The sequence below is a fragment of the Pezoporus flaviventris genome, unplaced genomic scaffold (assembly GCF_033815535.1).
Source record: "Pezoporus flaviventris isolate CSIRO_AGI_PZ_B2104156 unplaced genomic scaffold, CSIRO_AGI_Pfla_v1 ptg000007l, whole genome shotgun sequence".
In the NCBI taxonomy this organism is placed as follows: Eukaryota; Metazoa; Chordata; class Aves; order Psittaciformes; family Psittacidae; genus Pezoporus; species Pezoporus flaviventris.
Window position 1 is genome coordinate 9,518,075 of NW_026892555.1, and position 15,425 is coordinate 9,533,499.

The following is a 15,425-nucleotide window of genomic DNA, read 5'->3' on the forward strand; positions in this document are numbered from 1 at the left end:
GCCCAAAGGCTGCAGGGAAGCCCAGGAGGGCTGTATTTCCAGGCTTACAAGTGCTGAAAGCCATCACCACTCACCTCACTTTCCAGGAAACCCTGGCAGGATCTGACCTCCCTTCCACACTCTCCTCCTCTCTCCTTTTCACAGTCAACCAGGACCTATATGACATTACAACAAAAGAAACGTCAGCAAGCCCAGCCTTGTCCCATCCCTCCAGCTGAAAAGCTTCATTTACTCAGTTCTTCAAAATCAGGATGCACTGGAAAGCAAGTGTATAGAAATCACAGCTTACATATCTATTTAAATATTTATATATGTATTTATTTTGTACCTATATTACCTACCTAAATAGACATATAAACTGGGGAGGTGACAGGAGCCCCTTGTGAGCAGCTGAGGCAGCAGCAAATAGACTAGCATGAATGATGGAGCACTACGGCCTGTCACATGATGAACACTCAGGACGACCCAGCAACAGGGCACCATGTCCTCCTGTGACGTTCACTGTCAGCTCTAAAGCAATCCCTCAAATGTTCCTAAATGGTAATGGGAGGAAATACAGCCAGGAGTGCCAGACAGCCTGGGATGATGAAGAAATGTCCTGAAAGTGCCCACCTAAGGCTGGCCAAAAACAGCGAGGAAAAAGAGGGGAGGCAGAGGACCAGTGCTGCATGACCCAGAGCATCCCAGCAGCATCATGGAGAGGATGTGAGATTTTCCTCATGGTGCTCTCCACATGCTCTGACATCCCATGTTACTGCCCAAGGGTTGCAATGGACAGCCAGACGACAGCAGGCTGCTGCTCAGGCACACAGCACTGTGTGGGGTGGTGGTCCCAGTGGCCTTTTTCTCCCACCATCTAGGTCTCCATTCTCTCTTTCTTCTCAGGCCACTGGACCCGTTGTCAGGGCAGCCATATATCACACAGCCATATATCAGACACAGAGCCATATATCACACATGATCTGGAGGCAGAGCAGGGTAAGGGGACCTCTATTACCATCAGAATAGCCTCATCACTCAGCCTACTTAACCCAGCCACATTTGCACTGCTAAATTTGGGAGAGTATGAGAAGCATTCCCTCAGAATGGTGGGGGAGGGACAGGCAGGCTTTTGGCCTCCTTTAACTCCCTGCCAAGTGCTCTGTAATTCAAAGTCCATGTCAGGGATGCTACCCCAAGCTGTGCAGCAATGGCCCAGACCCAGCAAACCTGGAGATCCAGTGCCTTAACCCCTTGGAGTCAGCATCTGAGCCTGGCTATTTAAAGATGATTGAGTCAGGCTTTCTGAAACAGATCCCACTGACATAACAGGTTTCCAGGAGGTATATTGAGGGGAATGTGGGACATCTCCATGCAGGAAAGGAGGCACTTAACTTCAGATAGCCTAGTTTGAAGACCCTGCCCTGAAGGGATGCAGTGCTCAGCTTGGTAACAGCTAGCAGCAATCACTACATTCAAACTGATCTAAGAAGCTGTGAATGACAATTTGAGTGCAAAATAGATGAAGTACTCAAGAAGGATGGCATCAATACCTGCAAGTAAAAAGGGGTCACCATCCCTGGTAGCACCTACAAACATTGCCTTGCCCTGACCTGCAGCAGCGGCACCTGAAAACATCCGATCACCAGCTTTTGAGATGGTAGAAGTAAATGAAAGCTCTTTCTCATTCTTGTTGCTGGAGGGCACAGGAAGGAAATGCACATTACAGTAACTTTTCTGGGCCTGTTTTCCATAAACACCATCAGCACCTGCACCCTCCTGCAGATGCCCAGAGAAATGTGCCCCTGGAAACACAACCCACGAAACGTCTTAGGGGGTGCTGCTGCCTACACCCAACAAATAAACACGGTATTAACCCCACAGGGTGCCAAGTCCAGTGGTGCATGAGGTGAGCCAGAAATCTTCCCCTACATCAAGACGCTCGAAGGAGCTTTTGAGAGATCCAGGCATGAGCATGGGCAATTGGCCGCCAAGCTTGGGCTGCTCTCCTGGGACCTTTCCCAAGCGATTCACACGCACCCCAGAATAAAAACCTAGGCTTGTTTTCCCTAAAAGTGGGCATCAAACACTCTGACATCAAGAAGGATGATTAAAGACAGTTGAGTTAGGAGGAAAGATTAAAAGAACTAATATATGCTCAACTTGGCTAAGCAATGACTAAGAGGAGACATGATAAAAGACTCCAGGCATCTGAATGAAGGGAGTGGCATAGCATTAAAGGACTGAATAAAATATCGCTCTGAGAAATGGATCCATCAATGATCTCCCAAGAGATAAGGTACAAGCCTCATTTTTTAAGCATTTAAAAACCTCAGTCCCTAGAAGTGAGGTTTTTGAGCAGAAATCCATTTTGCCCCGAAGGAAGCACGCACCAAAGCTTTTCATCTCCAGCACCGGGTGCTGCGAACAAAGCTTGTGATGCCATAAGGCAGCACAGGAAGCTTGGGAAGTGGCAAGTATTTCATTCTGCCTCACCCAAGAAACACAGATAGGCTTTTTCACCGAAATTAAGAAAATAAATCCTTTTCACTGCTTATTTTTCATTCAGCAGCCCTAATCCATAATGTTTTGGGTTAAGAAAACCCTAAATAAATAAAAAGGAAAATAATCACCAGCCCATTCAAAACGAAAAGCTCTGGGGGGTTTACAAGTAGTTGAATTTCCCCCAATAATTAAAGACATATGGGGTCCCACAGTTGCAAGAGAATGGCTTGAGCTGGGCAGTGGCACTCCCAGGGACTGTGAGCCCAGAAGCTCTTCAGAGCCAGCCAGACCCAGCACACGCATGGGCACAATGACATGGAAAATGTCATGGAAAAGGAAAAGCATTTCAATACCTGTCTTTTCTGAGACCCTTCAGAAGCGGGGCCCTCTGAAACCTAAGGACCTGATACACTTTATAGAGATCAGAAATAAACCTTAAGCCCTGAGAAAACCGCTCAGGAGGAGAGCTAAACCTGTTACACTGGCTTTGCCTCAGAAAGCTCTGTATAACGCATGTAACATACATATCTACCTAAATACCAGCTCTGTGAAACCAAAGCAGTGCATTTTGTGTAATTGCACATCATGTCCAGCCATATGAGGGTCTCCTGAACACCCTCCCCAGCATGGACACACAAAGGTGTACCCAAGACAAGGCGCTTGACCTGGCCAACAGTGTTTACTGAACACAGACACATGCACAGTGAGGTTTCCACCAACACCAGCTTGTCAGCTCATCTGAGGTGCCTGGGGGTTGCAATTAACCCCCAGATGTTCTTTCAAGTGCTTCTGCCCTAAAATGCTTGGCACAACTAGGTCATCGGATATGATTTACAAAGCTCAGCAGCATCCCAAATTTGGGTACCTAAGAGACTGCTTCATCCTCAGCAGGGAAAAGCCAGAAGACATTCGTCAATGGTGCAACATTAAATCACAGTTAAATTCAGCCAATGGCCAGATACCATCAAGGAGGTGGTCCTGTCCCAGTTCCCCCTGGCTCCCCTGACCTGGTGAGTCCATGCAATTGGATCTAAGAGAAAACTAGCTGGGGAAAATAAAAGGAAAAAAGAAAGTAAATCATTTTCTTGGAATGAATTCCCTAAACCAGTTCAGTGGGGTTCAGGCAAGTCCTAGAAATCTTTCCCCTTTTGGCATGAGCGAGATCAGCTGAACTACAACATGTGACTGCAATCCAAGGCAACCTTTGTGTGCAAGGCCAAGAGTGGATCTTTCTGATCCCCTTCCCTTTCCCACAGCAACCTCTTAAGTCTGTCTGCAACTGCCTTTCTCCATGGGAACAGGAGATCCCCCATTTACTGACTGGTGAGTTTTACTGCAGGGCTGAAACAGGATGTTCACAGAGGATTTTATTATCTACTTTTTTAATAAGTGGAGCGCTATAGTACGCTGTGAATCTTCTTGCTTTATGCTTGCTTGTCTCTTTGGGAGGTTGAAGCACAAAACCAGGCTGCCAGATTCATTTTATATACTGAAGAAACATGAGTCTCCCCAATCTGAAAGGCAGCCAAACATAAAAAGACCTGTTCAAAGTGGAGGAAACTGCACTTACAGTTTCGAATGAAAAGGGAAAAAAATCAAAACATCTGAGAGAGATTATTATACCTTCTATTAAACCTTCCTCTTCCCATACAGAATCAGCTGCAAGAACAGTGATGCTCGAGATAACCAGGCTCGGGGTATCACTGTCACAAAGAATTAAAGGCTTGCAGGTTGTATTCAGACAGCTCCTTCCTTTTCTTTTGATGTTAATTTTAGGTATCCCTGCCCAGGCCATGACTGCAGTTTTACTCTGCTCTCATCACGCATTCAGACAGTCAGACAGATAACCCTGGCAGCCCTCATATCTAGCGTGGAAGGACGACAAAACCCCTCTCTGACTCACAGCTCATCCTTACATGAACAGCTTTGGGTATATGAAGATCAGCTAGTTAATAAGAAACAACTGTCTCCAAAAACACAAAGTTTCTACTATTGAGAACAATGAATTGGGATAATGCATTTAAAAAAGAGGGAGAGGAGCAGGTCCCAGTGTAAGGGTGCATCTCCTGCATCACTCACCCAAACGGATGGTGCTGCAGCAAGGAGTGATGGAGAAAGGTGAGACCAGTGTGGTCCACGCACCCTGCCATGGATGAGGGAGGGATGGGGGGAAGCTGTAACCCAGAAGAAAACAAAAAGCTGGATCCCTGTGGCTCTGCACAGAACTGTACCCTGTGGGACCACAGCTTGTTGCTTCACTACAGAGCCCTGCAACCTCCACAGAGCTGGCATAGAAACCACCCCTCCTCAGGAATAGTCCCTCTGAAAGCCTGGGAGAGCTGACTACAGTTACTGACCTGTAAAGAAACCCACTTGCTGCCACACTTTCTTGACTTGCATGGAGCAGCAGAAGAGGCTGACCCTGGGTGCAGGCTTTGCAGGGGGCAGACACTTTGCTGCTTTCACCCCTGCCCATCGCTGGCAACAATGACTCAGCAGCTGCCCCAGCCACCACAGCGACTTCTGTATCCCTCCCTTGCTAAAATAACCTAGTGGGGCACCTTTTGCTGCTTAAGAGAGGTGATTGCCAGCACAGTCATGGAGAACATCTTGCTTTCCAATGGAAAGAGCCTCAGGATACCTTTGGAACTGCCTGGGAAAGACACACTAATGTATTCTGCATGTGGGCAGCAGGACAACATGCACCGATCCTGACCGGATAGGCAGGCAGGGACAGAATCACCTTCAGAAAGATGACAGAAGGATTAAAGAGCAGGAAGGGGTAAGGACAGCCCATCCAGCACCAAGGCACAAAAGAGAACCAGCTTCAGTGCCACCTCTCCAGGCTCCCACAGGATAAGCCTCAGGAGGTACTCATGTACTGGGAAGCGTCCAGTTCCTGTGTCCTTCCCAAGGAATGAATTTCTCACCCTGGCACACTCATTTTGGTGCCCAAGTGAATCCCTGCTCCCGCTCAGAGAAGCTTTTGCCAACAGCCGGTTTTCCCTGGATATTTTCCAAAGGCTTATCCAGAGCTTCCCATCCTCACTCTCTCACACAACGGTAAGTGTTACTCTGTTTTTTGCTCAAGATCGGAAAAGCAGCAAGAGAGAAATGAGTGTTTTTCAGGTGTCAGGAAGACGGGCACCTCTCCCTGTGCAGGCACCCATTCCTCTGCTGGGGGAAAGGGGATGTGCTTGCCCTGTGCACAAAGCTTTTGGAGAGGGAACAGAGCAGGATAAGCGCCTGGACTGCTGCTGGCAGCCTGGAAAGAGTTACAGCCAGGCTTGGAGGATTTCTGCCTTCCCAACAAGGCAGCTGGGGTGAAGAATGCAAGTGACGCAGCAGCATCCTGCCGGGAGAGAAGGAAAAAGTAAAAAAAGGAAAGAATAAAGAAAAACAACTAAAGCTCTTTGGATGCCGTTCAGGATGACTACACTTTTACTGTAAGCGTTTAGTAACTCGGAGTCACATAACCCTTCTCTGCCCACTTGGGGCTGGGACATGCAGATTACAAGCTACAAGAAACCTTCACACACGCCCAGCTGAATCCCCTGTTCAAGGGAGGACAAAAAAACCTTTAACAAATTAAGCTGCGTTTCCCATTTAAGCAGAGGCCGATCACTATTTATTTAACAATTTTAAAGTGTTATTTTAGCCTTCCTGGTTTGTGTGTGTTGAGAGGCTGTTCCTGGGACAGCAGCCAAAGTCGATTAGAACAACCCAGCAGCCAGAGAGGGAGGGAAAATCAAGGGCGGAGGAGTGGAAGAAGGTGCTGGGACAAGGCTTCACCATGGGGATGGTCACAGGCAGCCCCCAGCCATGGAGCTGGCGGAAGGCAAGCGGAAAACTGAGGACAGTAATGGGGAGAGAGAGCCAGGAGAGCAGTGCCCAGTCCATCACTGGTGGTTGATGGCAGAGGCTCCCTGCTTTCAGCACACTAATGCCTTGCCTCAAGCAAGCATGCCAGGAGATGAAGAAGTGATCAGAGGGCTGGAGCACCTCTCCTGTGAGGAAAAGCTGAGAGTTGGGGTTGTTCAGCCTGAAGATAAGACTCTGGGGAGACCTTAGAGCAGCCTTTCAGTTCTTAAAAGGGGCCCATTAGAAAGACAGGGATGCCACTACAACTTGACTGACCATACTGAACTCCTCTGAAGCTCCACTATCAGCAGTCCTGCCACAAGCTTGCCATCTTGCAAACTTCATTTGGTGCTCCTCCTTTTGATGTTATGTGGTGCGTAGTAACTGCCTGGTGATTTTACTTCTTCTCAGTGCAAGCCCCAGCCCGTTAGCCTTGAAAAGTCAATGAATAGCAAATTACTTGTTCTCTTCTTCACTTTCTCTGTGCCGCTTTTAAGACAAATTACCACGCTTCTTTTTCTAAGCAACCTAGATCAACATAAGTCAAGATGCAGTGCCAGCACTTCACACGTCACAAGCAAGCATAGGAAGCATTTATATACACACATATATGTGTATATACATATCTATACATGTTATATATATTTATATTTCTTTTCAGAGGAATTTTAGCATCAACTAAACTAGGACTGAAGCCTAGATCTTCCTAGCAAAGTTCATATCTACACCCTCCATGACAGCGGGCACAGACACTATGCTTTGTGCTGTACAGGGATGCAGCAAGACAAGGGAACCCTGAAAATCACAGGAGAAAGCTTTGCAGCCTACAAAAAAAAAAAGGACGGGCATATCCAGCAGGTCTGCCTATCTATGATCTTCCTCTTCAAGGCACTTTTATATCCTCCTGTGATTTTAAAACCCAGCACACACTGTTTCAGCTTTGATGATATACGTTCTCATTATCAACCAACCAATACCAGAATATCCTTTCTTCTTGCAGTAAAACCCCTCTTTTCCCTCCTGTGTACAGCTGGTAGGGCAGTACAGACCATGCATTTAGCATTTAATCATAAGTATCAGTTTGAATCATCTAGGTTTGCACAGCTCTAGAACATTCCCACTGGCTGCAGACACCAACCAAGTAACATCTCTGTCAGACAGCAGTTGCAGGGGTACTTGGTTTAGCATCTGCAGGGGAGAAAATCTTCATTTTGCATCACAGTACACAGTGTCCAATTTGTGGTCAACCAAACTACTCTCAAGAGCCAAAAAACCCAAGTGCAGTGTAGTAATGTTGGAAATCTGGATTCAGAGTATCAGGAGGTGTTGAGACACTTGACCTCAGCAGGACTGACAGGGGCAGAAGTCATGCCAAAATCTGGATGCGAGCACTGCAGGAATGCAGGGCCAGGATGGACATTAAACAGACACCCAATCCCAAACCCTCTCTTGGCTTGTTTGTCTTCATGATGCTCTCCAAGGCAACACTAGTGCAGCTCTGCCAAGAAGGAAGCAGGACTCGGCTGCAGTTCCCAGGGACAAGCACCACTCACCCCACCATCCGGGAAGGGTTGCTGTGCTGCTAACAAAGAGTTTTCTAATGCTTTCTGGGCTAGCTCCAGCACCACTCATTATTCTTCATCACCACCAACAGGAGCTGGAACCTATACTTTGAGAAGTGCCAGCCTACCCTGCTGCTACCTGGCATGATGGAGATGATGTTGGTAGACAGAGTCTAGAGAAGAACTTCCCTCTATGCAACTTCCTTCCAGTCTTGCCCTCAGACATGGAGAGACATCAGGTGCTGCACTCCTCACACCACCCTTCTGAATGTCTTTAAATCTGCTACAGTCCCTTCAAGTCTCAACAATACCAGGTGCTCAAATACCTCTCCTCTCCCTGCCCTTATTCCTTCCACTTCTAAACACAGAATAGTTAGGGTTGGAAAGGACCTTAAGACCATCTAGTTCCAACCCCCCTGCCATGGGCAGGGACACCTCACACTAAAACAAGGCTCTGTCCAACCTGGCCTTGAACACTGCCAGGGATGGAGCATTCACAAATTCCTTGGGCAACTTTTTCCAGTGCCTCACCACCCTTACAGTAAAGAACTTCTTCCGTGTATCTAATCTATTCTTCCCTTTTTAATCTTTAATCTGTATCTAATTTAATCTTCCCTTTTTTAAGTTTAAACCTGTTTGAACCCGTTACCCCTTGTCCTATCACTACAGTCCCTAATGAAGAGTCCATCCCCAGCATCCTCATAGGCCCCCTTCAGATACTGGAAGGCTGCTATGAGGTCTCCATGCAGCCTTCTCTTCTCCAGGCTGAAGAGCCCCAACTTTCTCAGCCTATCTTCATACAGGAGGTGCTCCAGTCCCCTGATCATCCTCGTGGCCCTTCTCTGGACTTGTTCCAACAGTTCCATGTCCTTTTCATGTTGAGGACACCAGAACTGTACACAATGCTCCAAGTGAGGTCTTACGAGAGCAGAGTAGAGGAGCAGAATCACCTCCTTTGACCTCCTTCTTCCTGCATGCCATCTGTTGTCTGGGCAAAACTGCATAGCCATACTTTGAAATAATTCTGGGGACACTTCCCAGCTTTTTCTATGCTAACAGAAGTTCCTTGTCTCACCTCACAGTGTGGACATACAGGTTGTGGCCACACAACTCACCTCATGATGAGCTGCAGTACAGCCAACACCAGGAGAGCAGAGATACCTGGCTCTGAAATTATTGCTGAAGACAGTATCCCATCAAACCATGGCCTGACACCTGCGGGTTGGGTTGGTTTTCCCCCAGGTTTAACATACACAAATCTGCCAGCTATTCCTCAAAAGTAACGTTTCCCAAACAGAAGCTTCACCTTCCCAAGCTTCCTGCTTTCATATTAAAAACAGAGGGGCTGAGAGCGGGTACTGTATATCAAGCGAGGTTTTATACGGCAACCAAGATTGAATTACTATCTTTGCCATTTTTCTGGGGGCTATTCAAGATCTGCCTTTCTTGTACCAGCATCCGACTGCTGATTCACAACCACCTTGTGATTCACTGCAGCTCCCAGATCACTTTCTGCAGTTCACCTGCTACTGCTCATTTTGGGTACATGTATCTGATTTCCAAGAGCGCTGCTTTGCACTTGGCTTTGTTGGATTTGTTTTCCTTATCTTTAAACCACCCCTGCAGCTGCCAGAGAAGATGCTATCACCTCAAGTACTTGCAATGTCTCTGGTTGCATTTCATCTTCTTTATCCTCGGCGGTCTACCATCTAATCTGCTACTGACCCTCAGAATGCCTTCCTGATCCACAGTGAACCAATTCTTTTAGCTTCTTAAGTGTCCACTTACAATGATTTCATCTTCAGCCCATTTCCCAAGTTTGTTTATCGAGCTGTCAGGATTTCCTCAAGAACGACTCAAGAGCTTTCAGCACTTTTTCTGGTAATCACTGAAATACCAGACTTGCTATGAGTTTCCCTAGTAGCTCTACAAGCCCTCCATCCTCCAGGAGAACTTGCTACACCAGGAGGTAGCACACTTAAGAGCTGGCAACCCAAACGATGCAAGATCTGCAGTTATTTGACGTTTTCTTACAAGGCAGATCAAGCAGATCATCCATTCCGTATTCAGCACCAGCACCACCGTTTTTCTTCAAGTCTCACCTACCCAGCTGTCTCCCCATTGCTATTTCCCTTGGCGGAGCTAGGACTTCAGGGCTGCAAAAGCTTACAAAGCAAAGTTCATGCCTGAAGGGTGAAGACTTGGTTTTTTTCATCATCTTTAAATCATAAATATGATTCCCATAAAAGAAAAGGGAACACTTCATTTAACAGACACGGTGGCTCTGAAGGGTAATGCAGGGCTTTGAAGGAAACTGAAAAAAAAAGGAAGCAAAGGGAGAAAGCAAAATAACACTTCCAGAAAGTTTTCCGAAGGAAATGAGTAACCACTTGTTATTAAATGATAAATCACAGTCCTTGGGAAGTGGCATTGTCTGTGTTCTATTTTTAATGAGAAAACACCCCTGTCACTGGCACAAGGGCTGAACATGTTGATGGAACATGTCTGTGGATAGCGGGAGCATTCTCTGGGAGCCATCACCTCATTCCTGCCATTCCCATCACTTATCAGCAACCAAAATGGCACAAAAAGAAAGTGGCTTACAGAAAAAAAAATGCATCCAGGACAACAAACAGGGGCTACTGTTTTCCATAGAGGGAGGACAGGAAGAAACATGGAGACCAAGCAGAAGAGCCACATCCCAAGAGCAGTCTTAGGCTTTGCTTTTGTTTTCCATGTGTGAGAGATGCACACGAAGCCACCAGGAAGCAAATCTGTGCTGACCCCAATGTCCCTATAAGAGTTTAGGTGATATCTTCCATGCAATAGCATCCTCTGTGCCCCTAGGATGGGGACATGTTGGGCACAAAACCACAGTAAACCTCTTGGCATCTCCTTTCCCTGGGGTCTGCCACCAAGACAGGGCTTTCTGGGGAAGCACCGGGTGCTGCAGCTCCACTGATGCTGAGCACTTCAAAGGTGTAATCAGCCTCATTTTACGCTGACAAATGAGTCCCAGATTCCTGTGGCAAAGTGACTCGCTGACTGGGAATAGGCACATGGTGTCAAGGGAAGAGAAGCAAGTCAGCAGAGCTAGCTGGAGGCTGAGCTAACAGCCTCAAAACCAAACCAGAGGATCACAAGCTCTCAGACACCCCAGCATCACACAGTAAGCTTCCCTGCACACCAGCGAGGGGGCCATTTTTAGCACCTTGCACCAAGCCCAACCAGCTCCTAATCCCCAACTAAACACCACCAAGCCCAAGCCATAGGGTTTAGCTGCAGACCCATGTCTCCAGCATGCTCAAGCCAGCTCTAACCCAAAACGACAACTTCTCCCACCAAACTTTCCAAGCTGCACTAGGAACAAGCAGGAACCTATGACTGACTTGCAATGTACTGCGCCCAATTTTACCGTGAGGGTGACTGAACACTGGCGCAGGTTGCCCACGGAGGTTGTGGAGTCTCCATCCATGGAGATAGTCCAAAGCCATTTGGACACAGTCCTGGGCAACTGGCTTTAGGTAGCCCTGCTTGGGCTGGGAGGTTGGACCAGGTAAGCTGCTGAGGTCCTTTCCAGCTTCAACCATCCTGTAATTGCAAACACATACTGCACTGCAATCCTGCACGCTGAATTAGCTTTCACTGACCTGGTGCAAAAAAAGGCTGTAATTATTCAACTTCTCAACTATTTCTGACATTCCTTCCACAGATGAGGTTTAAGCCTTTCTTTTTTTCTACCCCCTTCCTTTTAACAAGAACGCAACCCCACAGTTTGCAGGAGATTATATAACGTGCACACACGCATCCCTCTTCCAAAACAGTCTGAAAGTGTTTGTTTGATGACTTTTTTCTTTCCTCCCACCCATAAACCACCATCCTGCTGGTCTCATTCATTGTGCGGCATTTTGCAATGAAGCGTAAAAATGGCATTAATCATAGCCCTGAAAAAACACAAACTTCTTCTCTGAGGTTTGAAGTAACCATTTGGAAGGAAAACTTCCAGGAGCCAGAGCGACTGACAGGGCTGGAGACTAAAGTCCTTCTTTTGAAAGGCCAAGTGTATCCCAATATATCCCTTGGACAGCTGCCCCGAGTCAAAGTTATACTACTTTATTCTTCAGTTCAAGTAGCAAGGAGATCTGGTACAAAATCAGGACAAATACCCAAAGTGAACAGGGAAGTTTAGAGGGCAAATGTGTTGTAAATCTAACAGGAGGCTTGAAATCTAACTGGAGCTTTGGTGAGGACTGGTACCTGAAGCCTCAGCTATCTCTCACCTCCAGGATGCTGCCAAAATGACCAGGTAAGGGCACCTATCCTTCTCAGGCAGCACCTGAGCACCCCAGACCAAGCATTAGTATTGACCCACAGCACTGTTGCTTCAGCAACAGGCAGGAACACAGAGATCTGCACAGGCAATGCCAAAAAATAAAAAACATTATCATCTTGATGTTTTTTGGCCAAACACCATCACAGAAAATTACCTCCTCCATAAATCAAGCTCTTTGTCCACCTCCACAGATTTAGTGCTTCTCATGGACACGAGGAGGGGCTTCTGTCAAAGACAGAGTTGGGAAAAAGCATGAAGCCTTTTTCTACATTAGATGCTTTAACAGAGATTTGCCAAAGGCTTTGGAATCCCTCTGCTTTGGAGGTGAAACATTAATAATTTAAACCCCTCCTTTTAAATTAGGAAGGGCACTAAAAGAAACTATTGAAAGAGAAAAACCATCAAGCTCGCCACCACCTCCAACTCAAACACTGACATTTTCTTTCAAACCCCAAAAGTGGTTCAAGCAGCTGACAAACAAGGATTTTACTTTCTTCTCACCTGTCCTACCCCCACATTTGCGTCTCTGTCATTAATCTTTCAGGCAAAACAGTCGACCACAGGGATAGCGCATGTTGAGCCTCCTGATACAGAAAACCCAGGATGCTGCAACCAGGGATAGGGGTGATGCGAGTGGTTGCAAAGCATCTCACAGGGCATGCAAATATTTTGTGTTTATTGTTATATTGGTAGGATACAATACTATATGATAGGATATGATAGAATATGACAGTTCAGTTTGAAGGGACGTTCAGCCATCATTTAGTCCAACTGCGAGTACTTCGTATTACAAGAGCAAGGGGAGAGAGAAGGAAAATAACCAATGATTGATCTTTTTTCTTCTTTTTTGATCAATAAACCCGGACTCTTGTGCATGGTGAAGTTGCCTGCTCATTCAAAGCACATGTACTTCTGCCCATCTCAGTTACTGATACCGTTTCTTATCAGCATGTTTCATTCTTTCCCATTCTTGCAAGAGCTCTGCAAAGTCAAAAAAAGGATATTATCTTCATATTTTAAGAGGCAAAAAAGGCTGACAGAGATAGGTCTAGTCCCTATCGAGACTTTTGCAAGAGCAGGAACAATGTGGTAGCCCAAGATTTAGCATTGTCTACACAAGCCCTACAGGGACCCCAACTCCTTAGTCAGCAGCCAGCCCGGGTGTGAGCTGCTGTCCTGGTATGAAGGTGGCCAGATAAAAGCACACAGGGACACATCCCTCCCTTCCACACAAAACTCCAGATGACCAGTCTGAATTTGCAAAGAAAAACATACAAGGGCAACAGAATATCACCCATTTACCATGGTTCCTCTGGGGCACCCAGCTCAATGCACCAAGAAGACCTTTACATTGATCGCAATCCCCATTGCAGCCATGGAAACACTGGAAGAATGCAAACTCATGTGTCGGCAAAGGATGCTTAAATACATCGCTTTCTTCAGGAAAAAAACAGGGAGAAATAGCTATTCAAAACTACGTGCCAGCCAATCTGGTGACTGGGTGCCATCCTCCGGCAGCTTTTTTAGACAGTCATGAACTCCAAATTTATTTTGTTTCCTGCTCCCAGCAGCTCCTAAACAGTGTGAGCTAAATATTTATAGAAGAGTCAGTGTTTGTTTAAGTTTCAATCCATACTCACTGAAGTCCAATATGCCCAGATCCCCAAATGACAGCTGATTACAGAAGAGCCTGAAAACATGGCAGAGGGGACCCTGATGCTCACCAGACCTTTCATCTGGACACTTTCTCCGGTGCTTGTTTTGGGGCACCTTTCCCAGCTTCTTTCAAAAGAAGAGGAACCGCAGGTCCCACCAGCCAAGGTCCATGTTTCATCAGATGTTTTGGAACAGCTCTGCTCAATGCCACGGAGCCCCAGGTTCTGGGGAGCCTCTGTGTGCTCCAGAGCCTGCTCCTGCCCAGCTTGCAGCAAGGTTGATGGACTGCTTCTGGAAACACAACTGAAAACCCTCAGCTGGCACAGCATGCAGCAAAGGAGGGTGCAAACATCTCCGGGGGTCCAAGCCCATGCTATCACACAGTGAGGCACGGCATGGTGTCGCTCTGGCTCAGTAAGTCCTACCCTGACCGGTCCCTTCTGTCTCTCCTGGATTCAGCAACAGCTTTTCCAGTTCAACACAGTATCTACTGCAATGGCATAATGAAGTCCTGCCACAACTTACAGAATAACTGAGGATACCCAAAAATTTTGGCTAACTGGACAACCTGTCAGAAGCTGAAAAGACACCTGTATGTGCCAACACACTTCTGCTATAAACCAGCCAAGTCCAGCAAGTCACACAGCAGAGGATGACAGCACCTTCTTGTGCATGGTGTTACCCACTGCCAAGAAAAAAACTAGACTATGCTTCAGGTGTGATGATTTTAATTTACTCACTGTATAAAGTCATGTGTGGGCGCAGTTAAACGCTCCTGGAGTCTTCAATTTGAGCTATAACTGAGGATTCACCACCGCAAAGGTGTACATGAGAGGCAAGGTCATCAAGCAGGCATAATGCTATGCCAACACACCCCAAAAGAGCATCTCACATGGTAGATGCTCAGTGTCCAGCTTTGCAAGCTCCCAGAGGAACCGCAAGTGCAGGGAGTCACCGTGCAAGCACACTTCTCAGCATCTTCTGATGACCACCCAAGGCTGGTAACTCCCTTTGTTTTTCAGGTTTCACATAAAAGTTCCTGCATGAGGAACTGTGCAGGAGGTGCTTATTCACCTCAGATAGGTGACCAGTTGGGATGTCTTTGCATGAGTCCATCTACTTCAAACCCAACACTTGACTTGAACAGCCACTTGGATGAATGCAAGTTGCTGAAGAACTCACTGACAGGTATCACTGTGCTCATCCCATCAAGATAAAACTCTTCATCAGCACTGCAGCAAGGTGGGATTTGGCAAAACTGCTCTGTCCTGGAGTTCTTCCGGGGACAACAGGACCCGTTCTCCCCTGAATAGGGTGTTTCAATGCATTTCACCCCAATAAAGTAAAAAATGTGGTGTTAAGCATGAGAATGACTTGTTATCAGGTGGATCTCAATGTCAGGTCTGCATGCTGCCATCATTAGGAGTCTCCATAGCAAGCATGAAGGCCCTTGCACGGATGAAGAACTCAACTGCACAAATGGCCATGCCAATGTCATACCTGCATGCGCTACACACTCCTCCTCACAC

At 46.8% G+C, this 15,425-nt stretch overlaps 1 long non-coding RNA gene across 2 annotated transcripts in view; it reads right to left on the bottom strand.

Moving 5' to 3' along the window:
* LOC133266298 (uncharacterized) overlaps positions 1–15,425 on the bottom strand; it is a 131,059-nt gene that overhangs the window by 64,747 nt on the left and 50,887 nt on the right. For both annotated transcript variants that reach the window (XR_009742307.1, XR_009742306.1), the window contains exon 2: positions 75–155. This is a non-coding gene — a long non-coding RNA (uncharacterized LOC133266298). The remainder of the gene's footprint in view (positions 1–74; positions 156–15,425) is intronic.